Source organism: Lonchura striata, chromosome 1A (genome assembly GCF_050655825.1).
Source record: "Lonchura striata isolate lonStrDom1 chromosome 1A, ASM5065582v1, whole genome shotgun sequence".
In the NCBI taxonomy this organism is placed as follows: Eukaryota; Metazoa; Chordata; class Aves; order Passeriformes; family Estrildidae; genus Lonchura; species Lonchura striata.
This window is the reverse complement of record NC_140741.1, coordinates 72,026,644-72,043,001: the sequence shown is the minus strand read 5'-3', so window position 1 is coordinate 72,043,001 and position 16,358 is coordinate 72,026,644. Positions and strand designations below refer to the sequence as shown.

The window sequence follows — 16,358 nt, the reverse complement described above, 5'->3', positions numbered from 1 at the left end:
AAATTCATTTAGAGGATAAGAAGAATATCATACATCCTGTTAAAAATTAATCTCAAGGTCTCTGGCAGCATACTGAGCATTATTTCAGTGTCTTGCTGAGCGTTAACTGTCTCTCACAGGCACACCCCTTTGTTATAATTTTTATTAAGCTAACAGAGATAAACCTGGATAGAAGGAAAAAATATTTTTAAAAGTGCATCCTTCTCTAGCCAGATGTTTGTCTTCCTTTAGTCAAATGCAGCCTTATTTCTCTATTGCTTTTTTCCTTTTCCCTTCATATAGTTTTGACTATTTTTTTTTTCCTCAGAAAGCCATTTAAATTATTTCTTAAGAATTTGTATGCATTTAAGAACTTATTTAACTTGAAACTTTATGACAAATTAATATACATAAGGTCAAATCCTTATGATTTGGGAATCTTAAAATTCAGTATATAGAACTAAATAGACTGCTAAAAATTAAAATGAAAAATTGTAATAGCCTTCCCCCTTTGTTATTCACAATATCACAGTGACTTGCATCTTAGTTCTTTGATTCCAGCTAAATATTGGTGTCTGGGGTGTCCCTGTGGATTTAAATGTTACTGACATGTGTAAGTATGGACTTATCTCATTCTTATCAACAACAAATTTTCAGAGAGCTGCCAATGTGTCAAAACTCTTGCCGAGTTCCCAAAGATTATTGTATTTCCTTATGATTGTTTATGTAAATTTCCACAAACCCACATGCACTGAGAACCCAACAGAAATCTTTTGATACTACTGCATTCCTCCTCTTCCTCAAAACCTTTGTCAGCAAGTCAGATTATGCCTCTTGAAAGGAACAGCTATTTTTATTCCTGTTGCAAAAGGTTTTCCAAACTCCACATGCATTGTTATGTCTCTCAAATGCATTACATCACACGACTCTTCTGAAAGGTGTCCAAAGCCTGCATTAAAACACTTGTGGGAAAAGTTGAAAAAATAAATGGTTTATGTTAAATGGTATTTTGAAAAGGGAATGAAACATATTGCACTGATATGGAAAGGTAGTGTAGTAATGAATGCTTTGAGTTTGAATTAAGTGTTATGCTCTCCCTCATTAAACTCCATTCTGAAGTATGCAGACTTACGTGTATCTTCCCCCTCTTTCCTCCTTTTCCAGAAGAGTGGTGAAGTATGAACTCTCTGAACATCATGCCATGAGAAACGTAACCAAAGCAGGTGGGTTTACTTTAAATTAGGAGAGAATCTGATCTCCCCATATTTCAAATACCAGCTTGGAAAACTCTGGCAAACAGCAGCGCCAGCCTGTTCCTCACAGCTTGGTGTGACCAGCAGTGTGTGCCTCAGAAAGCCATTGCTGCTCCAGCTCAGGCTGAGGGCAAGAACGGTGTTTAATGTTTCCCGCAGCACATTCCTGCTGAGTGTGGTGGAATCTGGCCAGTAGCTTTTGGAGACTATTGATATTAGAGATCTTTATAATGAGACTTTTGTTCTAAAACCAAAAGTTTATATTTATCCACACTCTGCTGCTGTGGTGTTCCCATGTGTCCTACAAGGCAAAATACTCTGACTGGTGTGGCCTTGGGATACTCTGAGGACACTATGGGATAAGGCTTCTCTTGATTGAAGGGAAATTTAGGGCCATTGGCCTTTGTAACATCCTCCAGGATCTCTTAATATGGCTTTCTGGACAAGTCCAAATCTGGAAAGCTACCTGCCTGAAGCATCCAAAGTCTTTAAAAATATATCCCACAAAACCATGTGTGGCTCTCACAGAAGTCCACAGTTCCCTGCATTTCAAAGGTTTGGAGATGGACCCAGCTTTTCCCTGGAATCAGCCAAGTCCAGAAGAGCACGGAATGACTGCAGATCACATCCCAAACAAACATATGACAAAAATGCTCTGCTGGCCTTCCTTGGGCCAGCTCCAGCACCAGGTTCCCAGAGGTCTTATCCTGGGATAATAATGTGAACATTGCAAGAACCTGCTGAGCAGGGATGGTGGCTGAGGGGAGGCTTACAAACCCCAAAGAGGATTTTGGTTCACTATTTATAGTTTAGTGTTCTCTTGAAGGGATGGATTGTCTGGCTTTGAGAAAGAAAGCAATGTGGCATTTTATGAGGGGTTCTATGCTGGTAGTGTGATTCACACATTTAGGGGATCTCTCAGGGGATTCTCTCTTTGCTCTGTCCATTTTTGGGTTTTGACAAGTTTTTGGCAGAATTCAGGCACCTCATTGCTCAGGCTGGGAAATTCTGACAAAGCTGGCTTGTTGAGAAAATTGTTTTCCTCTTAAGGTACCTATGTCCCAGCAGATGGCTGGATGGCCAGCATAGGTGAGATGCATAACAAAAGGGTCAAGAGAAATTACATCCCACATTTTTCTACCCTGCTCTTGGTTGTCTGGGAATTCAAAGTAAATGGGGATCATAAAATGGAAGGTACCATTTAAAGCTTGTGCTATTACAGGTTCCTAAACGTGCTTTAGTAGCTGCTTCTACTAATTTCTTTACTTATTTGCTGATAAATATTAATAAAAGTTTTGAAAGCTGCAAAACTACACTCACAGAGTCCAAACCCACAGTAATAATTTCAGACTACTTCCTGTAGCCTATTTTGCCTTAAATAGTGGCTTCAAAGGAATTTTTTTATCCTAAAATAGTTGTCCCTCATTGCCTTCTAGATGTCTTTGCATCTTTGCCATGACAATAGAGGGAATGTTGACAATTATCTTGCACTGGATGCCTAAAACTCAAATAGCTGAAGATATCCTGTTATTTTCATCCTTAATTTAAGTACCATAAGTTTGAAGAAGGAAATCTAAGCTCTTATAAACACTTCTTGTTGGAAACCATCCCCCAATTTGACCTCTAGACAGTTACCCTGCCTGGCTTCCATTGCATCTCTGGATGTTCAAGCTCTCCCCAAAACACCTTTTAAAAGAACTTCTTCACTTGTTCCTATCATCACTACAATCCTTTCCTTGCCTCATTCCTTCTTCTGGGTTAGTTCAAGTTTATCTGTACCTCTAAGGTTCTAGCAAATCCTGCCCACAGTGATGTGTTTTCTCATCTTTGTTTTGTGTTCCCTTGAGAATCTTTAGCTTGGTGCTGCACTGGACTGCATGGATTGGATCCTCCTTTAAATTCCACTGGTGATGTTCACAAAAAGATCAGGCTGAGGATGAGGACACCTGCATTGCAGTCTCAGCAGCCTCCTCCCCTTCCTGGGACATGATGACCTTGTCGTCCTCAAGAGAATGACAAAGAGACTGAATTTTACAAAACATCAGAATAAGGTTGCAAAGGCCCAGATAAACAAATTTTCATACTATGTGGTTGTGCCTGTCAGCAATGAGTGATACACCAAATACAATGGGAGTTATGTGAAGTTATGTCAAGGTGCTGGAGATTTCAGCCTTCTTACATCTTCAGGCATTCAGGGGCAACTATCACAGCAGAAATTTGGTCATATTGGAACAGACTGTGTGCAGAAACTGAAAAGATTTACTTAGTTTTTGTTCTATTTATATATTTAAGATAATTTGCCATTCCAGAACTTTTTCCCAACATAGCAACTGAGACCCCATGTGGCACCTGGGAAGGTCAAAAAATGGACATTTTAAAGAAACTAGATAACAGTTTCCTTTTATTTTATCTTTCAAATGCATTTGCAGTTTGTTAAAACAACAAAGCAAGGCATTTCATATATTCTGTTTCTTAATTGAATGATAGACCAGAACCTCAGCTGGTGTGATTCTGTATCCTTCCCTTGCAATCAGTCTAGTGCCATGGAAAATTTACTTCCAAAACCCATTTTTCATGGTGAACACAGAAACTCTTCATGTAGTTCCTCTCAAGGCTTGTGCCACTGCTGCTCCTGTCATCCCATCACTAGAGATCCTCCTGCCCAGGAGCTTTTGAGAGCCCAGCCAGGGATTTTGGTATGACCGGGAACCACTTTGCTGCCCATGTATCATAAAAAAATTTCTGCCATGCCAGGATCAGACCAGTCTTGGATTTGACAACCCACTTGACAGGCATGCAGATCACAATTTTTTTTTCCACTGGCTTACAGTGGCTTCACAATAATCCACCTGAGACAAGTATATCTATATTTTTAAAGAGATTTAACTCATTTTTAAAGGAAGTCAACATGGCTACCTGGGACAACATTTTGCACATTTTTCAATGTTTATCTTTTTCATGAATGTACACATTTCCTTTAAGAGGATATATGCCTAAACCACAGTGCATGGACATGAGTCAATAAAGGAAGCAATTCTTGTAAGCTTGTATGCATTTACACAGTTTCTTAAAGACAGACAGCAGAACTGCATGGTAAGTTACTGTCATCTGAGAACATGAGCTGCTATAAAATGCTGGTCTGTAATGTTGGATCAATGGTTAAAGTGGTAAACAAAGCCTAAATGAACTGTGTCAGATGAATTTATAGGTTAATAGAATAATTTAGGTTGGAAAAGACCTCCCAAGGTCATTGAGTGCAACCATTAACCCAGAACTGCCAGGTACCCAATCCTAAATCATGTCCCTAGGCACCAAATCTACACATTTTGTGAACAATTCCAGGCATGGTGATTCTACCACATCCCTGGACATCCTCTTCCAATGCTTGACCACCATTTCAGTAAAGAAAGTTTTCCTACTCCCCAATCTAAATCTTCATGTATCTATAGAGACGTCACTCAGCTTGAAATTTTCAGTAAAAATAAAAATAGAATCAGTCACCCTTATTTTTAAGATCTCAAGTTTCAAACCAAAGTCAAAGGTTTGTTTGGCTCTTTGCAGTTTGAACACCTGTGTAAAAGTAAGAAAGGGAGGGGGTGAGAAAAACCTCACAATTTTTTTCTCTCCTGTTTTTTTGCAACTCTGTATTTTTCTGTAGGTCTTCAGGCAGCTAGAGTGTCACAAGGTTTTTTTTTTACACCATCCAGTCTGGCAGACAATGTAAGGAAAATGAACATTTTGGCATAAAAATAGAATTCCAGTGTGACTTAGAAAGTTGTGCAATGGCTGATTTTTGCCCTGTGTCAGCACTATGTGATGCACTGGCCTCACATATATTTAGTATCACATACACTTGTATATTTCATATAAACATGAAATGGAGAAATTAAAAAATAAAAGAACAAAATAAAAAAAATTGAGGAAAAAAATTATTTGAAGTCTCAAATAATGCCCCCAAGGGCATATTCTGCAGGTTGATGCAGGGCAGAGCAACCTGAGCTACGCCTGGCTACGGTGAGCAGAAAGCAGAGCAGCTGCACTTTGTTTTACTACTTTGAAACTTCTGACAGGAAACAGCCCTGACGTGGGGCCAGGAACTGTCCCTCAAATGCTGGAAGGCTCTCAGCATTCTCAGCATTTAGCATTCTGCAGGAGAAACCCACAAGTCCTCTGGTGCCCAGCTTACAGAGGGTCCATGCTGCTGCAGCCTCTGCAGCTCCAGATTTTCCTGTGTCAGCTCCCCCAGTGCTGCCCAGGGCAGATGGTCACAGCTTCTGCTCAGCCTCCCCACCTCCCAGCCCAGCCAGCAAAGCAGCTCAGCACTAGGCGCTAGTCTTCCTTCTGATACACTTTGAGAACTTTTAAAGTAGTGCAGCAGAAGCAGCACAGGAACCCCTTTGCCACTCACAGCAATATTGTATTAATAACGCCAAGTCACTGCCCACAGACAGAAAAACATCACAGCACACGTCAGGTGAGATGTGAAACTCAGGGCAGCAAAGTGAGTTTATAAGCATCCCAAAAGTCAATATAAGGCCTGCTGAAGCTTGATTTTACATGAGCATAAACCTTGCTGCATAAAAAAATAGGTGTGCAGATACCCCTATATGCACAGAACCAAAACCCTTTCTAATTTTCTTTTTGCTTTTCTATTTTTTTTTCTTACTTTTTGATAGGCATGTTGTGGAAAATGTGTGTCTCTGTGGGTCTGGTGACAGGCAAATGTTTATGTGGGTGATAAAAAAAAAAAAATGGAGAAGGTGTGAGGCATATATTCAGAGAGCCAGAAAGCCACACACAGGCTTCTATTTATAGCAGCTTCGTGGTGAAATAGAGAAAACGAACGGCAGCTTCTATCTGCTGCTCCTAACTGAAGTTTGATGAGAGCGACTGCAACATTTAGGGTCTCTTTGTAGTTATAACTGACACCAAAAAGTGATGAGTTAGCTGTTTCCTTTGCGACCCTCTTGAGCAGGTGAAGGAGTCAACTGCTGCACGAGCGGGGCGGAACGAGCTGACTCTGCCTCGGTGCCTGGAAATGCTCTGTGTGCCCAGGGAGCCCAGGGCAGAAAGCAGAAATAGCCAATTTTTTCTGAGCACCATGGGTGGACTCTGTCTCCTAACCTGGTTTCCCAGACCAGGTGAAAAATTCATGGTCCAGGTGCAGTGGGGGTGTGTGGACATTTTGATTTCTTTCTAGTTGCACCTGTTGTGAAGGGAAAAACACAGATACAGAGTTCTAGTAACAGAACTGAGGTCTGAGGTCATGGTTCAAACTCACTGATGATTTTTTCACACCAATAATAGAATGACAGCAGTTCTGCTCTTGATTTTTTTGTTCAATGGATTCTTCTAAAATGGGATTAACTGGATATGTTCTTACTGATGTGATCCTATTTCTGCATAGTATAGATGGGTTGGCTTATGTGGAGAGTATAGTGGGCCTGGGAACTTGGTGGTGAGGTATTAAAAATGCAGTTTTTACCTTCTCTGTTTAAATTGGGATAGTTCTTTAAATTAAGACTGAGTTGAGTTTAGTTTAGATATCAGGAAGGAATTCTCTATTGTGAGAGGCCCTGGCACAGGTTGCCCAGAAAAGTGTCCAAGGCCAGGCTGGACATGCTTGGAGCAATCCAGGATAGTGGAAGATGTCCCTGCCCATGGCAGGGTGTTGGAACTTGACGATCTTTAATGTCCCTTCCAACCCAGCCCATTCAGTGATTCTCTGATTAATTTTTTTTCTACTTTCTTTCTTTTATAATTTCTTTCCTAAGCTCACTAGTTCAAATATTTTCTTGCTGGAAGCTGAAATATCCAGTGGGTGAGGAGGAGCCTCATCACCCATCTCTTTCCCCATGAAGGCTGCTCTTTGCAGTTCCCAGTGCTGCCCACTGCTCTTTTACCCTGTCCCTTCCTCAGTTGCCCATTTCATGATGCCTCCAAATCACACCACTTGTGTGCAAATCATGGATTGCTCCATTAGGAGGTGGGAACCATCAATTTTCTGTTTGCTTGGATGGCGGAAGTGGGTTTGGCACCTGGAAAATTACAGGGTTGGGAGCAGAATATCAAGTTCCTGCCTTAGGTCCAGACCAATAATGGTAAAAAAGCTATCTTATGGCAAAACTCTTTTCTTCCAACTTTTTTTCTTTAGTTTTATAAAATGAAAGAAAGCAAGCAGACACAAATATTTTGTGAGCTGGTATTTTTTGCAGCACGCAACTTTCTCAGAAGAAAAAGAACTTGAGCTATTGAAGAGCTGCAAAACTCCCTTTTCATGTTTTAAAATGAGATATATTGACATTTTTCTTTAAGAGGCAGTTTTGGTTTTCAGTTGAAGTCGATGTAGTTTAAAAAATCCTCTAAAAGATTAATAAAAATATACACATGGATTAATTTTGAATGAAATTAATATTTTATGAGTTAATCTTTGAATTTTGTTGACTCATCAGAAAATTCACTATTTTCTTTCTGAGTTGATCTGAATTTTTACCAAACTCTATATTTTAAAAGAGGAAGTGAACTTATAAATTAGATACTTGCACAGCCCCACAATGCCATTAAGCAGTGAGTTTTGCCTACTCCTATCTCATCTAGAATCACTGGTGAAGAAATTAACTTCTTTTTCTTTCTAACATTTCTTTGTTTCATTCATTCAATATTAAAAGTACTTTGGTTTGACAAACTGGTCACATGGTGCACTGCCTGTTCCTTGACTGAAGCAGGGCATATCTCTTGGAGATGATCAATATTGAAGACTTCAGATATCACTCTAACTCTATTTTAAGAAACATGCATGTTATGTCTAATATAATTGCTGAGCTTAGACCAGTGTGTTTCATTTTGGGGTAATGTCTCAGCACTGACTTGACAAACCCTTTTCTCAGACATGGATCTGGCCTCTCAGTGCAAATGTGCCTTTGAAGACATTAACTTCAAAGAAATTCTTGCATTTTTGTTGAATTCAAGTGAATCTTAGTATTCACTTTAATTTTCATATTTTTGCTCAGTCAATAAACTACTTTTCTGGGTGCTGATGGAGAGAGATCCCAGGGAGAGACAAATGCTGATGAGATGGTTTTCTTCAAATCATGGAATCATTAAAGCTGGAAAAGACCTCTAAGAATATCTTCAAACCATAACCCAGTACTGCCAAGTTCATCACTAAAACTTGTCCCTAAGCACCACATCTAAATTCTTTCTGAATATTTTCAAGGCTGGTGATTCCACCACTTCCTTGGGCAGCTTGTTCCAGTGCTTGACCACTTTTACAGTGAAGAATCTTTTTATTAATATCCAATCTAAACCTTCCCAGTTTGAGGCCATTTAGTGTGGTCCTATTGCTGATTACCCAGAAGACCCCACTAATCCCTGTCATTCAAGCAATAACTGAAAGGAACAATTTTGTGGCAAAATTTTAGTTTAATCTTGGCCACTGTTCATTCTGTCTTCATTATGTTGCTTTTCTTGTAAAAAAAAAATAATTGAGAAAAACCCCCAAACCTCAGAATCTTAAAAGTATAGGTCCTCCAGAAATCCCAGCAGTCAAATTACACTCTGTTATAGAGGAAACCAGCAAGATCTTTGCAAATGAAAGGTGGGACATTTTGCTCAATACCACTTTGCTCATGTTCCTAGACCAAAAGTCAGTGTTAAAAACTTGGCTTTGTAATCAGCTTCAGGTCAATGGGGACAAGCAAGGTAATTCCTAATCCACATCAAACCACCACTCTGGGTGTGGTTGGGACACCCAAGGACAATGATTTGCACTGTACCTTTGTTGCTCAACCAATTTCTTGGGTAATTTTCCCTACTGCAATGCCAGGAGAAGCCTTGCTCAAGGTCCTGCCTGTGATGAGACATTGTCCTTGCCCCAGAGAGCTTCCAGCTGTAGGGACAAAGACAACAAATAGGGAAACAGTAGGAAAAATATACCCCAGGGTCATAAAACAGGCCAGTGCTGGAAAACCACATTTCTCTTGCTGTGCCCATGCTTTTGTGGAAGTAGACATGGTGAAGACTTGTTTAGTCCTGGAGTTTTTAGCCACATTTCTGTATTTGTTAGTTTAGCACAGTTATGAAGTTTTAGAGCAGGGACCACGTAACTGTTGGTCCTCAGCCTAAGGTAAAGCACATCTTGATGTCCTTGATTTTAAACTTTCTTTAGGAAGATATGTTAAAGCACAGCTTCAATTTGCTAACTGAAGCAAAAATACAAGCAATACACATCCTTCAGTGTTTGCTCCAAGGCATGGTGTGGTGGGGTTCAGGGATGGAGGAGCGACCTCAGCAAATCCACCCTAGTAAAAAAAAAAAAATATCCCATTCTTTTCATTATAGTTTTATGTCAAGTTAGTTCAGGCAGTTTTGAGTCAGGCAACTCAGTTATTCTGAGGTTAAGGAAAAAAACCCCCAACTCAGCTTTTTCAGAAGTCAAGCCCTATCTCTAGACTTATCTCAAGGACTCATTTTCCCTTGCAATACCTGATGGATCAGCACTGCCAAATAGTTAAATGTATTACAATCATAATTGTGGGCATTCCTTCAGAGCCTATCCAGCTCTCTCTTTTTAAACTAAGTTAATCTTTGGTGTAAATTAGAAAAAATTATCCAATGTATTGGGGGAGAGGGGAAAGCAGCAGTTCCTGGAGCAAACTGTCAATCATGATAAATGTTTTCTAGAGCTCTCCGTGCATGGGGGTCTGTGAACTGTCTCAAAACAGGAGCAAGGATGTTTCATTGGAAACAGCAGCTCCGCTACAGTCTTCAGGTGCAGCAGTTGGACTATTTTTTTTTTTTCCAATACAAAAAGCCACCCTTTACCAAACTCCCATCTTGTACTAGATTGAACCAAACCTGAGCAAAAGCTGGGGCTGGCAAAGCTCCAGCCGAGCGCAGGAGGTATGCTCAAAAGCAGGAAGCTGTGGCAAAGCTGAGTCGCTGAAAAGCTGCTGGAGCTAATATATTGTGGTCATGGGGATAGGCAGCAGCCTCCGAGTAGTGATGGGAAGACTCAAAAGCACCTTCAAAACAGGCTTGAGAAACACTGCTGATCTCTGCGCTTTGGCTGGGCTTTTGCCCTCAGGGTTACGCTTGAAGCTTTTAGAACGTCTCTCGTCGTTGGAGAGGCGCGGAGGCTTTATCCCTGAGCCCTGCATGAGCCTCGTTTTCTGCCTGTGCACTGAGATGCGGAGGTGAAAGGCTTTGAAGGTGAAAGGGATGCGTAGGATTGGGCTCATCTGGCAGCATTTGTGACGGCAGCTGAGGCCCAGCGGGTCGTAAACACTCGCTGGTGAAGAGCTGCCTTCCCCACCTCTTCCCGCGGCAGCGCGAAAAGCCAGGCGTGCGCTCGTGGACTGACTAATTCTTTTATGGGACAGAAAAAAGGGCACTGGCTGTGAAGCCAATAAAAAACACCAGGTGGTCAAGACATTATGGAGGCCCATTGTTCTAGGAGATTGTTTCAGTCGTTAATATGAACTGCGATGATGAGAACAGGATGCATAATATTGACATGTGGGGTAGGGAGCAAGGAGATGGAATGGGTGAGGTAAGGGCTCCCTTTCCTTCTCTAGCCACCCTTGGGAGGGGGAAGGAGCTGCTGTGTTTCAGAACTGAAAAACCAGTGCAAGAAGAGATAAAGGGAGGACTTCCCACTTTCTCAGGGGTGAGGTAGCTGCCTCCTTATAATGTCGCAGTTCATTAGGGAGCTGCAGCCGGTACGCATGGAGGGAGGGACGTGCTCCTGTCTCCATAACTGGAGCTGTGCTCTCTGCTCTTCTAAATGCCCATTGGTGCCTGCCCTTGCAGCTGTTTTGGTTTTGGCTGTGTCCTGAGAGACTGTTTCATGTGTTTCTCAATGCCTGGAGGGGCCAGAAGGAACCACCTGTGCCTGATGGAGACACGTGTTTTCTGTGGTCCTGGAGGGTCAGAGAATACATGAACATCCAAGGACACCACCGTTCCCAGTGGTCTGCTTTGTACTGACTTCTGGACTCTGGACAAGCAAACAGGAATTACTGGTAACCTGCATGTTGGTTTCATGTGTTTTACAACTTTTCAGCAGTGCCCCACTCTCAGATGCAGTAAACTGTGAGCATATGTCAAGTAGGTTGGTGGAGCTGTCAAAACTCACTCTCTCAGGTCATACTCAGGGCTTGTCCATCAACTGGGCAACAACCCCTGACCTGTCTACCCACAAATGCATAAAAGAAGGATGTGTTTGAAGGACAGAGAGAGCTAAGTACTCAGACAAGTGATGAAATCTGAGCAGAATGGAACTGGACCAAACAAGCTACCTCAGAGCTCTGTAAAAGGTGGTGCTTTGTATCCTAGTGTGGGCCCAAGGCAGCTGGGATGAAGCAGGTGTAAGTAGAGATGGATGTCAGCATCAGCTTCAAGCTGGCACCTTTTTGGAAAGCTGAGTTCTTTGTGCCAAATCTGCAGCCTTTGAGGTGACCAAGGAGACTGCTGTGGTGCAGGTGGGCTCATCAAGCCAGCTCTCACATCCCAACACAAAGTAACCTTGCTTCAGCTGCACAGGGTGCAAAACACACCATCTAGTCCAAAATATATTCCATGCTGTACAGGGTTCTCACTCAGGGATCATATACTCAGCACCACTCTCAAACAGTGAGTGGAGGAGACAAATGAAGAGCAAAAAACTTTCTTTTTTCTAGAGAGTACGCTCTGCATCCTGCCATAGAAATAGAATTAAAAATAAAAAAAGAAAAAGAAAAAAAAAAGAAAATAATTTATATTGGACTGAGCTGTGGTTTGGAAAGAGAAAAGGAGAAAAGAAACAAAACAAAAACACTGGGGCCCATAAAGAAGAAAAAACAGGAAAGGGAAAGAACAAAACATCCTGTACACAGCAGCCAGTCAGTCGAGGAGGGAGGGTCTGTGTCATCTGCATTCCTCTGCATGTACAGCCTGGATCCAGTCTGCATTACTCAACCTTTCCTTACCTTTCTGCTCACCTGATTTTGTGATTTCTCCTGTTTTTTCCTGAGCTCGATCAGAAGAACCAAAGGTGGTTTCAGACCTTTGCTCCTCTCCAGATGCTCCTCGAGAGCAGTGTGGCATCTGCAGGCTGTGCCACCCCCAGCTCCTTTTCTGGGATGAGTATTATGGATCCCAGATTCCCACTGGGCACTGACAGATGTAAGCTCACCTTCCCCTGCTCCAAGGTGAAGGGGCAGCTCTGAGCCTGAGGCAGTCAGCAGTATTATGAATGAGCTGACAAGATATACAGCCTGAACTGGAGCTGGCTCTGAGTCTGGGCTGAAAAATTTGGGTGTTTCTGCACCTCCCTGTGTGAAAATGACTCTTGCTCTTCACCTCCACAGCTAACCTGAGAATGAAACCAATGTGGAGATCTTGATGTCTCAGCTCAAGAAGCAGCCAGTTTGCAGGTTAGGGTGGCTAAGGTGGTTTGAACAGGGAGGCTGAAACCTGTGCTGTTCGTGCTGTTTATTCTGAGGTGAGGAGGGACAACGATGAATTGGGTTCGTTAACACAGCATCCTTTGGGAGGCTTGAAAGATGGGTGTGAACAGCAGTTTAGAAGGGTGGGAACTTCTCCTTTAAGGGACCCTTTTCTTTTTTAGCACTTAAATACTAATCAGGTGCCCCTCTCCTGGTCATCATTTGCATGGTCTTGCTGAAGAGGATGTGATTTCCTCCAGACCCCATAAATGTCTCTTGTTAAGCAGTTCCAGAGTTACTGCTTCCTTCTTCAAGCAGGCTGCATGCACAAATCTATCACTGAGCTGCTGGAGCTAATCATGTCTCCTGCCTTTCCTTCTGGAGAGGGAAGAATGAGCTTTTTAAATAGAGGCAGAATTTTCCCAGTGAGTAGCTTGGAAGTTGGGCACACTTCTGCCCCACCAGCGGCAGAAAGGGAGGATAGGTTCCTCATGTGTCAGCAAGAGGCAGAACCTGAATAAATTCCTCAGAAGCTGATACCCAGAGCATGGTCCCTGAGGTTAAGCTGCACTGACAGCTTCTCCTTAGATGACCCCACAATCAATGCAACCTATGATCATTGATGGCACATTCAGCTGCTCCCATGCATTTTTTCTTGGTTCTCCCTCTAAAGGTATTCCACAGAGCTTTTTTCCCCTCTGCTTTTCTTGTTGAAATTCTCTCTAATGAAAGCTTAGAAGAAACATGTTTAAGAACAGATGTGGCAGAACCAGTTTCCTTATCTCCCCAAATCCCTGAAATTGGGGAAATAAATATTTAATAATGATGTATGAGTTATTTAGGTGCTTTAAGAGGCACTGCCTTCATACAATATCACTTTCTAGAATTCCCTACTATCCCTTGTTCTCTCATTTCCACCCCCTGCCATCCCATACCTTCTCTTTTCCAGCCTGTTTATTTTAGAGTGCAAAGCTACTTAGAATTATTTATTTTTGGATCAGCTACTGATTCACTTAGTGACTAACTCATTTCATCACTTGATGCCTCACTTTACCTATACATTAAGAAGGATTAATAGTACCTGCTTTTTAGGGCTGTTAGCAGTCTAAATTAATTCATGCTGATAATGTTTATAAAGAGATTTGAGATCCTTGGTTACTGGAGGCTAGGGAGCTGCAAAGTATCTTATTTTTACTTAATAGTGAGGGGGTTTTGTGCAACTTTGCATTATAAAAGTACAAGAAACCTTGCAATTAGTTGGAGAGGCTTTTATTCCCAGGGCTTAGTTTATATTCCAGTTCAGATAGAAGCATTTTGTCTGCATATTTCTTCCCCTGATGTTTTAATGAGAGTTAATATCCTTATCTCCCTTACTTAGAAATGCTGGATGGTGCAAAATGGGGCAATAAACATCACAGGGTGGGTAACAGGGCTGTGCAGTGTTGTTTGGAGCTCTTACAAAAGTTACTGTGCCCTTCTTCAAACTGTATTTTGGTGTTATTACTGCAAAATACGCAGCCAGAAAGAAAAACTTAAATTTAATATTAGCAGTTATAACAATAATTTGCATTTACTGGAAATATTTTGTTGGCACTGTGGGAGGTTGGTGTGAGTCTATCAAGAAAGGGAAAGGACTCCTGCAGAGCAGGAGGAGACATGAGGGGTGTGTCTCTGAATGAAGCCTGAAATTAGTTTGCAATTATTTCACGTTTACTGGGTAATCTCCCAAATGATAGTGCCAGTGACCACGTCTGCTGCTGACTCCATATTGCCTTACAAGTATTGCTCAAAGAAGTGGTATATTTGGACTTGAATATCAGTGTGTGGACAGATCATCATTTGGTTGTGATAAAAACAGCTCCACTGAAATTACTGGAGATTCCTTATTCTGTTTCCTCTTCTCCTGTGAATGGAATTTACAGGTCAGATTGATGAAGCAGTGCTGACAGCAACTGGGCACCACTGATGCTGCCCTCAGACTGTCCATGAGAATGGTGGGAATTGCTTCCACAGCACTATGACCACCTGAGGGTCTATCCTGATGGGCGAATTAGTGGGATTTCTGATCATGTGCCTCTAGCATCACAAAACATGGATAGGCCAGAATACAGCCCAAAACAAGGCCTTTCTTTGACAAGATCTTTATTTTCAGGACTTAGCCTGTGAGCTGTTGCCCTTTCTTCCATCTTGGCAGACTGCAATAATTACCCAGATGACATATATAGGGAGGCCACGAATTATTAACAATTAACTCAGCTCTGGAGTCACTGCCAAGGATTTGTCGGTTCGTAGAGGAAGTCAAAGTGAGTAAACCATGCTGAGTGACAATAGCTCTGCTTCCCAGCCAGGCTGAACAGCTCGTAATGTAACCCAAACGTTTCCTCTTTCCAAGCTTGCTTATAAAAGAACAGACAAGGAAAGGGCAGAAAGGACATTTAGAAGAACACAAGACTGGAAAAACAACCACTGATGTAATGTACTTTCTAAACTAAACATAAGGCATGCACTGTTGCAGCCATTTGAATAACTATTAAAAGGAAAACCAAAACAAAGTTAATTTGGTCTGCTTAGTCCTGAATACTGAAAGAAAAAGCATGAGCAGCTCCATGGTGCATGGCTGGGAGATATTAGGCCTGAACTTCACGTGATCTGAGTCATCTCTGCTCCTGGTAGGGAGAAAATAGCAGAAATAAGAGGTTTTATATGAGATAGAGGGAGTAGAGATGTGTATGGGAATTGGAACAAGCCAGGCAGAAGAGCAATAGAAATATCATAGACCTCTGATGATCATCTTCTATGGTCCTGCAAGGCCCATCTGAGAGATCTTTATAATCCAAATGTCCAATGGGACAAGCTCTGGAAAGAGTGCAGAAGATGAATCAAGAGGATAATGAGCAGAGGATTTATTTACACTGCCATTTCACAGAAGGGCGAGTATGAAAAGTATGAAAAGCTCAAAGCCTCTTTGCTGCCTCCTCTTCTCTCCATGTTTAATGTGTCCTGCTCACTGACAGCACTTATGACAGCACATTTCAGCAGGTGCATTGGTGTTTTCAGAATCGGGACCTATGCTACTTGCCCAAAATCTCAGAGGAAATGTGTTGGAATAATACCCAGATTTCTCGAGTCCCGCATCACTTTCTCAACCACAAAACCATCCTTCCTGTCTCTGCATAAATATAGAGCTGAGAGAAGTGATTTTATGTGCACATGCACAGAGTGCCTTATAAGGAACACACTAAGGCAAAAATTTAGTTAGAAATATCACTAATTCATTAAGTAATTTTGTTTATACTTCTCTTGCTTCTCCTCCAATTTTTTCCCATTTTAGACATCACAACAGCACTTGCTTATGTGAGGATTCTGATTGCTTTTCCTGGAATGAGAGATCACATGAATTTAGCTGGAGCAAAGTCATGGGCTTTGATTTCATAATGCAAATCATTACTACTCTGGTGCATCTGGTATGAGTCACTGGTATATTTCAGTGAATTTCCTTATATCTGAAGTAGATCCTTTTCTCTGGGAGGCTCCAAAGTAGAAGCAATGAGAAACTGGCTCTCCTTCTGCCCTGAGAACTCAAGTTCAGTATGAACCTATCAACTTTGATAAAGTTACCAAGCAGATTTTTTCTAGAACTAAGAGAGCACTTTTTATTAAACTGGCCCACAGCTGGTCTATGTTTTCAAAGAACCTTTAG

General features: G+C 41.7%; 1 long non-coding RNA gene across 2 annotated transcripts in view; it reads left to right on the top strand.

The window, feature by feature from the left end:
• LOC146763528 (uncharacterized) overlaps positions 1–16,358 on the top strand; it is a 54,704-nt gene that overhangs the window by 11,314 nt on the left and 27,032 nt on the right. The window contains exons 3-4 of one of the 2 annotated variants that reach the window (XR_014952154.1): positions 1,144–1,202; positions 3,089–16,358. The exon at positions 3,089–16,358 is cut by the window's right edge and continues 27,032 nt beyond it. This is a non-coding gene — a long non-coding RNA (uncharacterized LOC146763528). Of the gene's footprint in view, positions 1–1,143; positions 1,203–3,079 lie in introns of both variants that reach the window. The other variant, XR_014952155.1, reaches the window with a different exon arrangement.